This window comes from Cydia fagiglandana, chromosome Z, assembly GCF_963556715.1.
Source record: "Cydia fagiglandana chromosome Z, ilCydFagi1.1, whole genome shotgun sequence".
NCBI classification, from domain to species: domain Eukaryota; kingdom Metazoa; phylum Arthropoda; class Insecta; order Lepidoptera; family Tortricidae; genus Cydia; species Cydia fagiglandana.
In genome coordinates, this window is record NC_085959.1 from 17,419,423 (window position 1) to 17,432,890 (window position 13,468).

At 34.7% G+C, this 13,468-nt stretch overlaps 1 protein-coding gene and 1 long non-coding RNA gene across 2 annotated transcripts in view; both read right to left on the reverse strand.

The window, feature by feature from the left end:
- The window catches only part of LOC134679315 (epithelial discoidin domain-containing receptor 1-like), a 201,159-nt gene that overhangs the window by 32,291 nt on the left and 155,400 nt on the right, over nt 1–13,468 (reverse strand). The gene's annotated exons all lie outside the window — the stretch shown is intronic.
- LOC134679326 (uncharacterized) lies at nt 1,985–4,310 on the reverse strand. Its single transcript, XR_010100318.1, has 5 exons — nt 4,211–4,310; nt 3,773–3,890; nt 3,323–3,433; nt 3,005–3,086; nt 1,985–2,529 (listed from the first exon to the last, which is right to left on the reverse strand). It is a non-coding gene; the product is annotated as an uncharacterized LOC134679326 (long non-coding RNA).

Here is a 13,468-nt window from a genome sequence, read left to right on the forward strand (position 1 = left end):
TAGGAGTACAGGCTGGTCTGAGATGGACGGATCGAAGATTAGGTCTGTTTTAGGGACCCCTTTGGCAAGACAAGAGTAGTTCAATGGGAAAAGTTGAGTGAAATAATGCTCATCTTGACATTTCAGTTTCAATAAACATAATAATTAGCAAATAAACTCGGTACTTTGTTTATACATCTAGAGAACTAGGAATTCTGACTATATTATCAGTTCTGGGGAATGAGACTAAAGGGATTAGTATCCCTAGCTTTTGAATATAAAAAAGATAAGTAATTTTGATGACTGATGGATACTTTGGCACTTCTTTTCATCATCATCTAGGTGCGCATAGGTTCCGGAGTGCTGGTCAAAGCCCGTCTGGCTAAAGAGGTAGGGTAGGTGATCCGATTGATATTGTTATCGGACTAAGAGCTCCCAGACCTGCATCGAAATATGGAGGTAGTATGTGTGAGTAAATCACACGTCGTTTAGAAGATGATAGTTAAATATAATTATCCTTAAAATGCTAGGGAGTAAATGAGCTTACCTCAGGAGTGCTGCCTCTATAGTACCCCGGGAGCTTAATAGGCGTAGCAGGATTTTACCAAAAACATTTTTAAATCCATATTATATTCATACCATTCGAATATTTAACAATAACAATAATATCTTGCCTTGAAATTTGTTCAATATACTGTGTTTGAGACTCAATTAAAATACCCTTCAGATTATTCTTTAATATCATAATAAAACATCTCTTCAGTACCATAATCATCTTTTACAATCTAGGTAAAGTAAAATGAAATTAGAGTCCAAAATATAGTTGTTACTCATTAAAGAATCTAGGGTACTCGGTTCACTTCAGAGGGGTCCTAACTACTAGACTAGACGATCACGTGGCCAAATATTAGTGTAATTAGGGAAATATGTATTTATATATTTATTTATATAGGTTAAGAGGGTGGAGAGTGACATTTTGAATGCCGTGACCAGTATGTAAGATGTACCACAGGGTACATTTTGGTGCAGTGACCATGGGATCTAAAGTATACCTTTCTTAGGGTACATTTTGGATACCAAGGTATCTAAAATAAATAATAGAAAGTAGCCTTTCGGGCTACATTTTGTTGCAAGTGAGAGCGGAGTGGGTACGCTATGTTTTGGACTCTTAAGAAAAATATTAGCCTTGCTTTTAACTAAAAAGACAAAAAATTACTTCATTATTTAATAATTAAGGCCTTAAATACATTTCTTCAGTTTTCAGTCTTGGTTAAGGGTAGTGTCCTTAGAGATACTGCTGTCTTGAAGGCGCCTTTCTTTTACTTTCTTTCAACATTCAGTCATGGTCAGGGACTTTTAGAACCATTCTTCATTTTCTGACTGCTAGCGTATCTTATTGTATCTGAGAAATAAAAAGAACATACATTAGTTGAATAAGAATTGATTTATTTTAAGCATAAATAGGAAATTTACTTGTAGGTTAACATTTAAGATAAGATAAGGCAGGATAGCTTATACCTAAGTCATATCATGTAAGAGTATTTTAGTTTAAATAATGAGGGGGTGAAACTTATTACATTAGTCACAAGTAGGAAGTGTAATAGACTGATGATGAGCGGCGGGAAAAAAAAAACACTTCAAAATTACAGTGGTCTAAAGGAATGGGGGTGAAGCCCAACTTTCTTATAAGTAGCAACGCAAATGTGATAGCTAGTGCTTAGTTTACAACAGTTAGGATGGAATTAAATGGGGATGAACATTCACATATAATGTTCCCAGAGTTTCTTATCATTAGGCGAATTGGTTTTCACTTTACTAGGTACATACATAAGCAGTAGTATTTCATAAATGCTTGCCTTTCATAACATAGTAGTAACAGATCATTGTTTCATTAATATGAATAAATCGAATAAAAATAAAATCATTTTGTTGAGTACACCTCATCACTTTAAGCCAGGGGCTGACCAGATTGATCTGACATATAAGGACTATGTATAATTGGTAGTTAAGATAGTTTATGATAACAGTAACAGAATCTCATACATAACTGTAGGATAGGAAGTGTGGGTAAGAGTGCCACCCATGTATGAACATTTATCTACATACTCTTCGATATGGAAACCTAAAAGTCACAACATTTATCAAGTATGGAGCTGAAATATGTAGTTTACTGTTTATAGTCATTGCTAATATCAACTAGAGCCAGGCCTCTTAGACATTATCACAGTTGCTCAAATAATTTCATGAAAATCGATTAAGATATTTAACACGCTAAGCAGCGCGCATACAAAATCATTAGTAGTATGGATACATAATATTATCATAGGTGACTTAGAATTATAGTACTGCTCTTGATTGCAGTCGAATTAGTATACAGTTGGTTAAGCGAGCATATATAAGTACCCATAGTATAGTACCTACACGTAGATAAGAATAACGCAGGGATCATTTTTTCTGTCTGTCGAGCAGCCATTGTTTCAGCAAAATTCTTGAAATATCCATCAAACAGGGAGTCTTCAAAATATTTGTAGTAGTAGGACCCATGGTCGTCTGAAATAAAATAGACAAGTATTAGGAGATTTAGTTGAAATAGAGTACACTAAGTACCTGTAGATTTTCTTCCTCAGTTTCAGTCGGGCAATATATCAAAATGTTTCTTAAAAACATCCATTCGCGGGGGTGCGTTACTATTTTCGATACAAATTAAAAATATATTTAAACACATCCAATGGAGGTATTAGGATTCATAATGTAAAAGTAAGCAGTACTAAAATACTTCAAAATAAAAAAAAAAGTTTTGAGAACCTTTGTCTTACGGGACATATTTCCATAAGCTAGGTTTTAAATAAGTTAGATTAAGTTAAAATGATTAGAATAGGATATGTAAAGCTAAAGAAGGGTTTCATCTCTCTGCTTTTCCAACGGGAACTCTCCGCTCAGGCTTTTGAAATATTTGTGTCAGCCACAAGTCATGAGTTTTTTTTAGTTATAATGAGTTTTGTATTTAAGTAAGGAAATAAAATACCTGTCATGCCTGGAGACAGTCTGTAGATGTAGGTTGTAGGCAGGTAAATTGTTACTGCAGAGCGATGCCAGTTCTCGGAACACTGGAATTGGATATGTGAAAAAGTTAGTTAAAGTAGGGTTTATTTAAGAAAACCTATTTATAAGTATCATTAAAAGTGTTTACTATTTACTACAGGTAGGGTCTTCATAGTCAAGATAAGAAAAAAATCAATTAACTTATTTTTGAGAGCAATGAAAATTTTCCTAAGTTTGTTTTTCAAGGTACATATGTATGTTTACAGTTGCTTTCTAGTAGCATGAGTGTTATACTACTTACTTGGAGATTGACGAAAGACTTGCAAGAGCCCCATGAATGTAATAAACATTGGGAATTTGCACCGCTCTACTTAAAGTTTCACTGGCGGCTACCAGTAACCATTTTTGTTTGCTGAAAATTGAAACATATACTGTAAGATTAATTGCAGTAAAAAGAATAATTATGATAGGACTAGGTTTGGGCCCTCATATTTTATCTCATTTACAGAAGAACTGCGGAATCCTTTTAATTTTAATTAACATGCTAGAAGTCCTGTTTGTCTTTAGCTGACATTATCAAATAATTATGGTTTCTATGATATATTGCACTTCCAAATTCAGGAAACTTGTAGTTCATGAAAAATAGAGTCTTTTCCAAGGAGAAATTTAGAATAACAATATTTATTAAATTCCCAATACAGTAAGACTGAACCAGAGAGTAGATGTCTAATAGCAGAAATGTCATACTTACATTTTACAGTTGTTTGGTTTCATCAAAAATAGCAAAGGAGTCTCCAAAGTGTAATTTCAATTCCTTTTCGTGATGATTTGCGCATACCAGCATTCACTTTTTTAGAGTTGTCAGTTTGCTGAAAAACCAAACATAGCTTGTAAATCTTATTACAATAGAAAAAGTGTAGTGAAACACTATTACTACATTAGGTAGACAACATATAACAAAAACAACATGTAATTCTTACATACAATAGAAATTTTGGTCCCTTTCAGTTTTCAAAAAAAAGAAATGTGTTTGTTGCTGAACAAAGAATAAAAATAAGGCGACACAACACATTAGGCATAAGCATTATAACATAGGTCAATTTAAAATCAATTATTTTCGGTTACCTGATATTCTGGCAAGTTTAACAACCTTTTAACTGTTAAATAAAGGAACAAGTAAAAACCTTACCTTGTTTTGAGGAAGTTTCCACATTTAAGTCATTTCATGCACATTATCAACAGCTAGACTCATTTACACATCCTTGTACTAGACAGTTTGTACACTGGATCAAATTAAAAGCACTAGTTTCACCCATCATTTGACGAGAAAAGTACAAGTTTCCAGGGGGAACATTAGCCATGTAATATTTCTGAATTCCCACATCATTTGTTTTCTACAGAATCTGCAATGTTGCAATATTATTAAACCCATAAGAGCGCTCTCAGAGGCAATCTTTGCTTTATATTTCAAATTTGGTCCGTCTGGGTAATTTTGTTGTCTGAATCATCCACGAAACAACGTCACATCGTAAACAGAGTTTGGTTCTCAACGTTTCCTGGATGTATTGGTATTTGAATAGTATTACACCGGTAACTGAGGTAACTTTGAATAATATATAACATCACAAACAATAATTATGAAGAGAATGAACGTCGTTAAAAGAAAAAAAATACAACTTTATCAGGTTGACAGCTTGACAGTCGCGGGAGTTGCCATAGACAAATCACTTAAGCAGCGTTCCGATTCAGTCTAGAATAACTTGTGATTTGAAGCTATTAAATTGATAATTAAATTGTTCTCATTGTATTTATATGTTTTTATCATCAAATTGATAATGACGTACAAATTATGTACTTGAATAATAAAGTATTTCCTTTTTCAAATTTAATTACTTGCGCCATCTATTGGAAACTTACTTACAAACAAACAATACCCGACCAAATTGCGTGAGTTGTGTTTTGTATGTTGCCGGGAATATTAAAGCGTGTTTTTGATTTTGTCGCATTATACTTCCAAGCGCACACGCACCATGTTACCAGGGATATTAAAGCGTGTTTTTGATTTCACTTTATACTCACGGACGCACGCGCACCTTTAGAAAAATATATTATCTATGCAAAAAGGCGAGTCTACACTGTCGATTTCTTGCGGCTTTGGAAAATGTAGGCGCGATGAGTTGTCGCCCCATAGAAAGTTTGAATTTCGCACCTTTTCTGCTGACAAACGTGTTTGACTGCCTATAGCTTCAATTTTGACAGTTCATACGATTACTTATTCTGTGGCTCAGTCAGTGTTTTATTTAACTTGCTAAATAAACAGAGCGCGTTTTTACGGATAAATTATTGTTTTGTGAGAAAGTGTAATGTTATTTAATTGAAATTACGTTAAAATGAGTATAATTTATGATCATTGCTGTGCGCGAGTGACAAGATTTACTAGATTTAGTGAGTTTTGTGATTTTATTTGACTTTCAAAGTGATGAAACTTGAGCAAGTGATTACAACTACTTGGAAATCTGTGGCATTGCTGAAAATAACAACAAAGACGTGCTACAGCTGGCTAACGCGTTCAAGCAACTGCTGGACCACGCAATCTGGAGATATTCAAGAATATAGGAAGAAGAAACCTTATCGGACTGGAATCCATCAACCTGCGTTTCGGCATGTACTTGACTTGAATCACGGTTTCCCTGTGCGACAGTAAACACGACGAATGATGTGTGGTTGCTTCAATAAAGGCTTGAGATATAGGCGGAGAAGAAGAAAGCAAGGTGTACTTTGGTTAATCGCTGACACAACGCTGTATAACTATAATGGAAGTTTATAAAACATTCAAAGAACTCGTCCTCTTTGCAAGTATTTTTGAAATCAAATGGTGATTGATTGCACGGGTCAAGAACGAAGACAAAGGATCTTCTAGGTGCAGGTGATACAGGACAATTTCTCATGGAACTTCAGGAAACTCAGTATGTATTCTTTTATTTTCTGCTTTGGTCTAAAAGTATATTACCTACCTAACCCTTATTTTATAACTAAGAACAGCTGTAAAAATAAATACAAGGGTAATTAAATAAATGTAATTATATTAGGAACACATAGGTATTTAACTATTTAGTGTACCTAGACGTCTAAAATAGTATTACGGTTCGAATTTCTTTTAAATAAGTTAATGTGTCAAACACATTACACATTTTAAAGTGTAAATAGAGATCTTATAATTGTAAATAAGTGAAGTGAGAACCTGAAATAACTACATTCAAATTAAGTAAGTTCAAGAGTGTGTGTTACAGTGTGTGTGTGTGTGTTGTGACACTTCAGAAAGTTTTGACTACTTTAGTCACATTCACATTGCTTGCTGACAACCGGATAATTTTGACAAGATGTGGACAAGATGGAGGCAAGTAGGATCTTGTAGCCAGTCTCCTAGCAGCTAGTATGATCAAGTAACTACAATCCCTGGATTTTCTGTTGAAAAACGCCCTGATAAGGACTGCATAGAATTTCAAGACACAGTTTTAGAAATGGAGATGCCAACCATGAGATGTGTAAATGTAAGACTTCAAAAGTATTGTAATTTTTTTTTATTTTCTTTGCTAATAAACAATCAAAACTTTATACTTTTCAAACTCTTAAGGTTTTGTTGTATTCTCCTAAGGGGTACTCAAAATCAGGCGAGTAACTGAGGGTATGTTTTGTGTAAAAACTGTTGTAGTTTTCAAAACCCTCTTATTTTATTTATTTATAGTCTTATTTCAGAGTTCATTTTTTTTATATACTGTATCTACAGTTTTCCTTAATCTACATTCTACGGTAACCGCTTCTGTGTGCCTTTGGGCAAAGGCCTTCCCCAATCTTCTCATTATGAACTAATCTGGTCCATGTTTTCATCGGACCATCTTTTGAATTGCCTGCCTCTGTTTCTTTATGCCCTCTATGATGCCAGAGTGTTCTAATAGTATGTCCAGCCCACTTCCATTTCAGTTGTTTTGTTGTGTATGTAACATCAGTACCTAAACCTTGTTTTGTCTCTTAAATTCTTGCTAGAGTCAGATCCGCTGCAGACTATTCTTGGTCTGACTCTACTTATTTTGTCTATTCTTATTTAAGATGCTTTTTTCCATGGCTCTCTGAGTTATGCATAACCGTTTATATTGTGCTTTGGTGAGTGCCCGCGTCTGGCAGCATATGTGAGGATTGGTAGAATGCATGTGTTAAAGAGTTTTCTTTTGATGTGCATACTTATTTGGCTATATCAAAACCCTGTTAAACATGAATAACTACTTAATTTTTTTTAACATTAGAATTGTAAAGTTGTGTGTGCATATTTATGTGTACATTGAGAGCAATGTCAATGTGACATGTCAATGACCTTTAGGGAAAAATGCATTATAAAACAAATCGTTATTTGAGTAAATTTAGCAGCATATATGGTAGGTTGCTAATATTTATGATTCATCATCATCATCATCAACATTGTAACTGGCATATAGTTTTTTTTTCTTTCTTTGAATGTAATCATATTTTGAATTATTTTGGCTTTCAATAGGCTAATCATATAGGGGCAATGTACAAGTAGAGTCAACATTTATGGTTTTAAATTTATGAATCACATTACAGCCTTAGGTCAGTTGTATTATATGTGGCTTAGCCTAGTGTTGGGGTAGTGAGATCAGAGATGTTTATCGGCCATACAGTGTACGGTTACGGACTCTTGGTAGAGCGATAGTTAGACATTACAAGCAGCCGCGTGGACTACCTGGGATTTAACAACGGAATGGTTAAGCACGTTTCGGGATTGATTGTTCATAGTCTGTATATTTCTGCGTTTGTTTATTGCATAGTACGTTGTCGAAATTGCGTTTTGAACGACATTAATGAGTGAAAGTCGGTAAAGTAAATTACAAAAAGTCATCATGAAATATGAGTGCAGTTCTATTTGTACATGTTAATTGATTTTAATACCTACTTAATTAAAGTACTTTGAAGTATTATAAAAAAAAAAAAAGGAATCAAATGAAAGCAGATTTTTTTAGAAGCATATAAAACTTAAAATAATGGGCTAGTCTTGGGTTAGGATAGGTTGAGCAAGTTTTATTTTTGATATTCATATGAATGTGTAATTTTAAATATAAAAAAAAAAATCATCTCTTTTTTTATTTTATTTTGATTACTAATCGGGGCGTTGGCTGTCTGTATTAATCGAGTGAAAGCGTAATTGAGGAGGAATGAATCTGTGTGTGTGAATGGAGTACTTATGGTTATGAGTTTGAGAGGATTGTATGTGAGGGATGTACATGAGATGACGGATGCTAAGTGGACGAATGAATATTTTTTAGAAAAAATGGATTGATGCAGATAGGCAAAGGCTAGAGCGTAATCAGACTGGATTTGTCGGTATTTGCAGGGGAACAAACAGGGGAGGGTATGGGATACACAACTAGCTACAAAATTATTATCAGTAGGTTAAAATCCATTGGATTCTACCCGTTTAAAGGGGTATTTTTTTGTAGCTATTACTCGACAAGGTATGCGAACTATTTCAAAAACCACACACTCATTTTGGATGAGATATATCTGACACTCGACATATTTTATGGGCTGGGAGCGTCCAGAACGGACGAGGCTCTTACAAGAGATTAATTAAATACGATTATATGTTGTTGTCTTCAATATGAGGCATAATAATTAGTAAATATTTTGTTTTATTTGACTTAATTAAATTATTTTTGGTTCAAACAATCTCTACCGTACCATATTGAGGTACTTACTTGTGTCAATTTTAAGTTTGTTTCCATAAAAAAAAAAAATTTTACACACCCAAATAAACTTAAAGGTCGGTATATTTTATTCAAGTATGAGACACGCGCCAAGAAAACGTGGCTGAGGGTGATAAAGCAATGAAATTTGTTTGAATTTTGACAATGGAATTTGAAAGCTTCGTACTTATAAAAATTAAAGGTCTCTTCGTTTTGCGAGGGGGTTTTTGTTGTCTCAGCAGATGCTATTCTACGGAATTGTGCGGTCCCATTCGTGTAGAGGCAAGAGCAATACTCGAGGCGACCGGGTTGAGCTAGCAAGAACGGGTTAACTAGTAGCCTGCCAAACCCACAATTTGGTATTGCTGGTGGAGCGGGGAGACTGGGGAAAAGGCTATCATTGCTCATTGACAGGATTCTGATGAACTTATTTCAGAGCTGAGTCACTAACAGTCATTTAGTAATGGAATACACACTACACGATTAATTGGGGAGGGAAAGAATCGACAAGTCTAGAAATAGATTTAAGTTTCCATAGCTCGTTCTTGTGATCCATTATAAAAACTGAAATCTATTGGGGGTGGATGTGACTAGCCGTAAGCCCTATCTATAAATATAAAACATTTAAGTAGTAAAAAGCCTTTATTATGAAATTGAATTAGTTTTTATTCATACTTCAATAATTATAAATATCAAAGTAAAACATCTAAAAACAACGCCATCTCTGGGCCGCGGGGGGAATTAAGATCATAACAAGCTACGTATTGCTCATCGAACCATTATTAATGTTCAAGTAGTTGCGTGAGAAATTACATAGATGGCTCTGGGGTATGATGAAATCATAGTCAATCAAAAATAAACCTTAAGTGTGAGATACAAGGACTACACGAATAAACGTGTCGTTTTAGACCATTAGATCTGAAGTATCAAATGCCCGACAATGAGCGAGTCCGAGGTATTTTATCAAACAAAATTAAGTCTTAAGTAAAAAGGCGTAAGGATTACATCTGAAAATTATAATCTGGATTTATAGGTAATTCATTGACGAATAGGTATAATTCTAAGAATCAGATGTCGCCGTTAGGGAGTCCGACTTACGAAGGAGCGCAGGTGTGCCTATAGCTCGGACATGATTCTTGGAAGAGATGTCGGGGTTAGGTATTTTACGCAGATGCAGCGCAGGTGTGCTTGTAACTCGGACATAATTCTTGGAGAAAATGTCGGGGATAAGCAGGTGCGACACAGGTGCTATGTCCGTATTAGCGTGTCCGAGATAGGGAAAAATCATATAAAAGGGCTGAGAGGAGAGGTCGCGAGTTTAGTTTATCTTCAGCATCCGGACCGACACCTGACTTTGGTTTTCATAAAGTGCGTCAAAATTACTGGTGAGTGGAAAAACTCTGTTCATTTTTCTAAGTGTTTGGCTTTATCGAGGAAAAGACTATGTCTTTGTCTCATAGAGTTAATATTTGGAATTCGTATCTTTGTTTGGCGTTGTGGAGACAATTTTATGTTTCCATAATGTTTAAGCTTGGGTATTGTCGAGCGGAGTGTTTTCACTTTGCTATTAATTTTTAATAGGAGTTTTGTAATGAAGGTTTAGGGTCTAGTGAATACTCTGGTGATGTTGTCTATCGCTGGCTTTCGAGGACGAATGTTTTCGGAAGGCTAGAGTTAGAAGATGTGTTATTGTTCGGACAGTGCGGGGTCAATACTTCGTAACGTTGGAATTTAATGCATCTGTACTGAGTATTTCACTATCATTTTGGGCCTTCTTGACATAGTAATCAATTAGATTCAGTTTAGTTATTTGTTTTAAATATAATGTCTATTATATGGCATTATTATTGAATAATTAAGGTTAATTGTTTCAAAATTGTACCTGAAAACTCCTAGACTATTTTATATATTTCGAAACCAAATCAGTGTCTAGACAGACAGTTTGTCTAGCCTTTCATCTGTTATCCTAACGGTGACAAACGACGGATGGAAGGAGGTTTTTCCTATTTACCAAGATGAGGGTTGTCTTGGGGCTTATCTTTTTACCTACATAGAAAGCCAAATATCTCTCCCTCCTTGGTCTACCGATGTCCAGCTGTAGCTAGTAAAATGGGAGATTTCACGTGTGAATCATCTGGAGTAATCCGGGCCCATTTGAAACCTACAGTATTCGGGGACCTCGTATATTAAATATATTTATTTATACCATTCTTAGACACAATAGGGTCGTCCTACCCGAGTTGCCTCCCGGTCTTTGTACCAAATGCCTCGGGGGGGGGGGCAATAACTCGAGCCTATAGGTTGAAATTCTCAGAATCGCTCGCTGAATGATTACAGCTTCTCGTAGGGACTACACTTGCGTATATTCCAAAGTACCAGGTCAATGGTAAGAATGAACTGTGCTTTGGTTATACTAGATTAGGGACAGTGGCTAGAGTTAGGGTAGAATCACACACTCGTTTGTTGTTTTTTTAGGGTTCTTTTTAGTTCTAGTCTATAAAATTGATATGGTTAATATAATAATAATATATTTATCTTTAAGGGTTTAAAAATATGGTTTCTTTATCCTAATATATGTGTGTTTAAAAGGTGAAGGTTCTACTGCCTTAACTTTCCTATTTCCTAATTTATATGGGGATCATGTTTTATGAAATTTCTATTTATATTTCTGGTTTACTGGTGTGGGGACGAGGTACTGAGTGGTTCAATCAGGTTTTCATGATCAATACTTAAATATCAAGCTGGGTTTAGGAGTACAGGCTGGTCTGAGATGGACGGATCGAAGATTAGGTCTGTTTTAGGGACCCCTTTGGCAAGACAAGAGTAGTTCAATGGGAAAAGTTGAGTGAAATAATGCTCATCTTGACATTTCAGTTTCAATAAACATAATAATTAGCAAATAAACTCGGTACTTTGTTTATACATCTAGAGAACTAGGAATTCTGACTATATTATCAGTTCTGGGGAATGAGACTAAAGGGATTAGTATCCCTAGCTTTTGAATATAAAAAAGATAAGTAATTTTGATGACTGATGGATACTTTGGCACTTCTTTTCATCATCATCTAGGTGCGCATAGGTTCCGGAGTGCTGGTCAAAGCCCGTCTGGCTAAAGAGGTAGGGTAGGTGATCCGATTGATATTGTTATCGGACTAAGAGCTCCCAGACCTGCATCGAAATATGGAGGTAGTATGTGTGAGTAAATCACACGTCGTTTAGAAGATGATAGTTAAATATAATTATCCTTAAAATGCTAGGGAGTAAATGAGCTTACCTCAGGAGTGCTGCCTCTATAGTACCCCGGGAGCTTAATAGGCGTAGCAGGATTTTACCAAAAACATTTTTAAATCCATATTATATTCATACCATTCGAATATTTAACAATAACAATAATATCTTGCCTTGAAATTTGTTCAATATACTGTGTTTGAGACTCAATTAAAATACCCTTCAGATTATTCTTTAATATCATAATAAAACATCTCTTCAGTACCATAATCATCTTTTACAATCTAGGTAAAGTAAAATGAAATTAGAGTCCAAAATATAGTTGTTACTCATTAAAGAATCTAGGGTACTCGGTTCACTTCAGAGGGGTCCTAACTACTAGACTAGACGATCACGTGGCCAAATATTAGTGTAATTAGGGAAATATGTATTTATATATTTATTTATATAGGTTAAGAGGGTGGAGAGTGACAGTAGGAGCAGATTAACTAGGCGTAGCGTATCAGTCCGACCGCTGATTTCGCGTTTAACCTTTAATCCCACATGCAACATTAATTATTTATGTAGGTATTAATATAATTCTTAAATTCTAAATTAAAAACGCGTAACAGATTAGACAAAATTAGTTGAAATATTTTTTTCTTCGTAAAGTGTTATTAGTATTATTAGTGCACAATTATCTCTGTTTAATAGGTATTTAGATATTCTTCGCAACCTTTATAGTCTGGATCATCAGACCAGAATAAAGTAAAATATAATAATGTTAGCTTTATATAATTAATAGCATATTATTTACATACATTTGGTTTCTTATTAATAATAATCTGATTCATTTAGTAAAAGAAGTAAGTGTAATGATTAAACCAAGACTGACGGTTGGCACGTCGACCAATCAGGGCGCTGCTAAAATGGTGGCGCGGCGTTCTGATTGGCCGACAGTGATGACGTTTGAAGTAGCGGGAATAGTGGCAACGGCCGTTAGGCAGTCTTGTTTTAACCACCAACAATAAAGGAGATCGAGGAAGAAAGTACTAGTCTGCGAATTATTTAGTTAAATTATTTTATTAAAGCTTTTGCCTAAATATAGTAAAGCAAATATTCTATGAATGCATTGGTGAGTTAAGTGTGAGGATACATTTGATATTGTGATAATAAACAGTAAGTACGTGAATCAATACCATCTTTCATTTCTTTATCTAAATTACATACCTTTGGCTAGTTTCTTACCTTAAAACACTAAAGTCCGCCCTCGTGCATTTACATCTCAGAAGTGGGATATATGAACCATTCAAGTGATAATTAAATACATTTTTTTTTCTTTTTCTTCGTTATGCTTTTGTTTTCGTTAAACCGCTACGTCCACTACCTACATTTTGAATTATAAATTTTGCTTTTGAAAAGATTGCTACAAATATAACAAAGGTATGTAATTCTTGTCGTTGCTGTTAAAAATCACGTTGATA